Raw genomic sequence first — 5,211 nt, forward strand, 5'->3', positions numbered from 1 at the left:
CTTCTTAATGTTTTGAGCCAATCCGTTGTGTTGTGACAAAATAGGGTTGGTATACAGAAGATAGCCCTATTTGGTCAAAGTTCATATTATGGCAAGAATAGCTCAAATAAGTAAAGAGAAACGACAGTCCATCATTACTTCCAGACGTGAAGGTCAGTCAACCCGGAAAAGTTCAATACAGTTTCTTCAAGTGCAGTCGAGCGCCAAAGGGCAAACATCAAGCGCCAAAGGACAGATTTCCACTGGTCTAAAGGACACCGATGAGAAGAAGAGACTTGCTTGGGCCAAAAACACTTAGCAATGGACATTAGACCGGTGGAAATCTGTCCTTTGGTCTGATGAGTCCAAATGTGAGATTTTTGGTTCCAACAACTATGTCTTTGTCAAATCAAATCAAATCAAATTTATTAGTCACATACACATGGTTAGCAGATGTTAATGCGAGTGTAGCGAAATGCTTGTGCTTCTGGTTCCGACAATGCAGTAATAACAACAAGTAATCTAACCTAACAATTCCGCAACTACTAATATGTACATAAAGATATATGAATGAGTGATGGTACAGACGGCATAGGCAAGGTGCAGTAGATGGTATAGAGTACCAGAGACGCAGAGTAGGTGAACAAATGATCTCCACATGTGTGGTTCCTACCGTGAAGCATGGAGGAGGAGGTGTGATGTTGTGGGGGTGCTTTGCTGGTGACACTGTCTGTGATTTATTTAGAATTCAAGGCACATTTAACCAGCATGGCTACCACAGCATTCTGCAGCGATACGCAATCCCATCTGGTTTGCTCGTAGTAGGATTATCATTTGTTTTTCAACAGGACAATGACACAACACACCTCCAGGCTGTGTAAGGGCTATTTGATCAAGAAGGAGAGTGATGGACTGTTGCATCAGATGACCTGTCCTCCACAATCACCCGACCTCAACCCAATTGAGATGGTTTGAGATGAGTTGGACCGCAGAGTGAAGGAAAATCAAATCAAAGTGCTGAGCATATGTGGGAACTCCTTCAAGAATGTTGGAAAAGCATTCCAGGTGAGGCTGATTGAGAGAATGCAACGAGTGTGCAAAGTAATCAAGGCAAAGGGTGGCTACTTTAATGAATCTAAAATATATTTTGATTTATATAACACTTTTTTGGTTACAACATGATTCCATATGTGTTATTTCATAGTTTTGATGTCTTCAATATTATTCTACAATGTAGAATATAGTAAAACATAAAGAAAACCCCTCGAATGAGTAGGTGTATCCAAAATGTTGACTGGTACTGTACCTGAGGAAGATGAGCTGTGAGAACTTACACACCACTCTCATCTAAGAAACTACAAGCCCTAATCCAGGCCTTCTGTTTGGAGCTGCAGAGGGAATACGAGGACCTACATCATGAGCAGTAAGAAATCGGGAGGGTGTATTCTAGGCCCTCCTGGCCTGAGTCACGGCCATGGGAGCACCATTACTGCTGCTACTCTCCTGACCGTCACCACCCTAGGCCTCCGCGGCTAGAGCCTTCGTCACCTGGGGAACCACCTGACCTCGTCTCTGCGGCCCAGCCGGCCGCTGCCTTCGAATCCCTGATGAGCCTCGCCCAGTGGTCACAACGTGCTCCACCATGGAAGCCATCATCTTCCATGTGAGAGAGTCACAAACCTCAGTCCCAGCCAGTGAGCTTCCAACAGTTGTGGCCGGCATGCCACGTCCTTCAGCTTTGGCCAGCCACTGGCATTGTACTCAGTGCCCTCAGATGGGCGGCCCTGCACCAGCTGTTAGAGGATCTTCCGCCACCCCCGTGGACTTCTATGGGGCCGCCCAACACGGCTTGGCATCTCTGTGCACCCTTCTCACGGGGCGGCCCCTAAGCCCATTACATGCACCAGAGCTGGCACCCTCCTGGCCCCCATGGTCCTCTAAAGTGACACTGGCTATCAGCTGCCCCGTTAGTTTGGCCAGACGCACACAAGGACTGGATTTGATCCTGTCTGGTCCCTTCTCTTAAAGACTAAGTCCCCCGTTGAGGTATTTCTATTTGTATTTATTATAGATCCCCATTAGCTGCTGCCAAGGAAGCAGCTACTCTTCCTGGGGTCCAGGAAAATTAAGGCAGTTATACAATTTTAAAAACATTACAATACATTCATAACAGATTTCACAACACAGTTTTCAGGTGTGGATTTCCACAAGAGATCCAGGGGCGGGTTTAAAAAATGGCTATTCCTTCCAGCCAATATGCATGCTTGGATGCACACGTGGACATTGTACCCATCCACTCTAGCTCAGAATGTTTATGTCGTTCCAAGATGAAGACGCAAGTTTTGGCTGACGACCAAGTTTACCGTTTCCTCTAGGAACATTGTGCATGGATCCAATAAAAAACACAAGTTGATTCCTGAGTAACTCAAGCGTGTGTGTGTTAATACTATGTGTGGTGGTGATGTAGAAAAATAAAAGTCCTGGACTGAGAAGCATGTACTGTTCTTGCCAGACAGCCTGTTGCGAAGTCTGAACCTTTGGTAATCAGCATTGATATGGACAGATGTCAACACTGCCTCTGTCAAAAGATGGAAGGTGACAGGTTCTAGGTCTAGGTTGAGCAAGAAGTGAAGCAGAGGCACCCAGGGATAAAAAAAAAAAAAAAGATGAAGACATGGTTCCCATATTTCTATTTCAAACACATTCCAGGTTCTCATTTCCATTCAATTGCTTTGTTTTCAGAAAAATAATTTACTTAACTTTTTACTCTAAAACCATGCAAGTTAAAATGATCATACAAACCAAAACAAATAAATCAAGAGAAAACAAAGGGGCACAGGAAGTGGTGCAGCCCAAGAGGCAGTGTCCATCTTCTCAAGACTTCCATTTCCTCTTTAACAACCTCCATTGGCCATGTGCTCACCAAACGAAGCCCTACATGCACTAGCAAAACCTGGAATCCACCATGCCGCCGCACTCCATTCACTTCCTGTGGGCAGCCGCCTAGAACACAAAAACAGGGAGGATTAAATCCACTGAATCCAAATCACATGACTCATCAATTATCCTGTGACACCTCCACATGTACCCTCTCATTTTATCATACAGATATAGACTAGTTGCCATGGTGATCTTTAATTATATTGTAGTAAGGCTTCATTGTTCTGGAAAAATCAAGTATGTACAATTGATATCAAAAAGGAAATATATCTACTGTTACTACTGATTTCAATACAAATACACATTGTGTAGGCTATCACATGGTCATGCACACACGTACACACACTCACAAAAACTAGAATGCAATTCTTAATCATAACTGTAAACGCAGACACCTGGTTTAAGTGGTGTTGGTCAGTGCAGTTTAAGAGAAGAGATCAAATCAAGGTCCACGCCGCATTACTCTCCCACCGAGCAAAAACCTGACATCAACATCAAATCAACATCCAATTATTTGATTGATATTTAATTTAGTTGTCAACACGTCATATTCCATTACTTGAAAAAACTACAAATCTTACAGAATGTGGCTTTAAAATGAGACAAATACCATCCCCAGGTCCCTAGACAGGACTCTTTAATAATAATTACTATATCAGGACTCTCGATCAGAGAAACCCTGTGGCTGTGCATTTCATGGAGGCTCGTCACAACATCAGCTCTCTGAAAAAACTGGTATCAAACATGTTAAGGCTCCTAGGAGGGGAGTTATACTGATAATCTATTTATTGGATTCACCATTTATCCACCATGTCTCCTAATGGTCTGAACCAAGAGTTTGATTTCAGACCCTTTCTTTTACGAACACATAACGTTGATTTGTCTTGCCATCCAGGTTTCTGTGGGAAGATTTTTTTTTTTAGCTTTTTCAAATGCAATTTTCTTGTAAAGATGACTTTTTCACAATTCCTGCTCCCAAGCGTTCTCACTACATAGAAAAACATAATGTTGTATGGCTTCCCTCATGCCCCTTTTCATAATGGCACTAACGTTAGCAACGTGAGTGAGTGCACGCTAGCTACCAACCAGAACACTATGCTAGCCGAGATCAACAGCTCAAACAAACGGACTAAAAACTACAAGTAATGAGTGGAGTTAAAAATGGACTATACTAAACAAGGTAAATGTCTTACCTGTGATTCACATACACACTGTAGCTATGTGTAGCCTACTTGGACCCCGGCTCCCAACATTTTCCCGCTCCCCCACACTGAATAGCTTGTAGCCTCAGGGCTCTTTTCGCAGGCTCTATTTCCCTACGTGGGAGCATTGCGAACCGTAGGTCTGGATTTTGTACCTGTTTACATGTACATTGAACAACACAGTAGCTTTTCGTCATTTTGCTGTTATTTCGGTATAACAAAAGATAGACATTGAAGTTGGCTTTTTTACAATTGGGGTCAATTGGGGTCAATGTTTGTTTCCCCCAATTTGTGGGCGTGGTCAAGGATAGTTCGCTATTTATAATGAGTGACACCTGGAGAAAATTGGACCTCTCTAAAATGAAAATGGAGGCTCTCCCTTCAGTCAAATATATTTTTACCGGACTGTCCCTGAACGCTTAAAGACAAAACAAGTGACCCTCCCCTAAACCCAAAATAATAATTAAAGTGGATAGCATAGAACATGCCTACCGTTTAACCTTACTCCTAGGACAGAGACGCGCCTTAGATGCAGTTTTAGAAAATGTTTGTTTTGTAAGCATTACATGGCAAAGTAGCCAGAAGGTTGTGGATTCGCAGACCACCGCGGACAAAGGTAGCAATGAAAAGACATCCATTATAGTAAAAACACTGCATGAATCTAGCATCTTATTTGCTGTCTGAGAAAAAATACTGTAGCCTTTTATAAATGCATTTCGTGCAATTCTACGTCATTTTACATGACTGAAGACAAGTAGATTCTTTTTTAAATACCACAATAGAGCATGGCAAAGTATGATTTTATTCTATTTTATTCCTTATATTTTGTTGTTAAAAAATAGATTTGTGTTGACTGTGATTAGGGCATGTGGTGTTCCCCTGCGAGATCCGTAAGAGGGACGAAAGTCCCAGCCGCGGTGGACATGAGGCAGTTGTTATGCTGATGAAGGAGGACCCAAAAGCGACGAAATAGAAACAGAGTCTTTATTCCAGTCTTAGACAAAAACGATACTCCTGATATATCTAAGGTGAAAACAAAACAGGAAAACTGAAATCCTCTCGTCAGTAGAGATGAACGACTGGAGACGCG

General features: G+C 42.6%; 1 long non-coding RNA gene across 1 annotated transcript; it reads right to left on the minus strand.

Moving 5' to 3' along the window:
* Positions 1 to 2,652: 2,652 nt before the first annotated feature.
* Positions 2,653 to 4,373, minus strand: LOC129826027 (uncharacterized). Its single transcript, XR_008754982.1, has 2 exons — positions 4,113 to 4,373; positions 2,653 to 2,982 (listed from the first exon to the last, which is right to left on the minus strand). It is a non-coding gene; the product is annotated as an uncharacterized LOC129826027 (long non-coding RNA).
* Positions 4,374 to 5,211: the final 838 nt, after the last annotated feature.

The sequence above is a fragment of the Salvelinus fontinalis genome, chromosome 28 (assembly GCF_029448725.1).
Source record: "Salvelinus fontinalis isolate EN_2023a chromosome 28, ASM2944872v1, whole genome shotgun sequence".
Classification (NCBI taxonomy): domain Eukaryota; kingdom Metazoa; phylum Chordata; class Actinopteri; order Salmoniformes; family Salmonidae; genus Salvelinus; species Salvelinus fontinalis.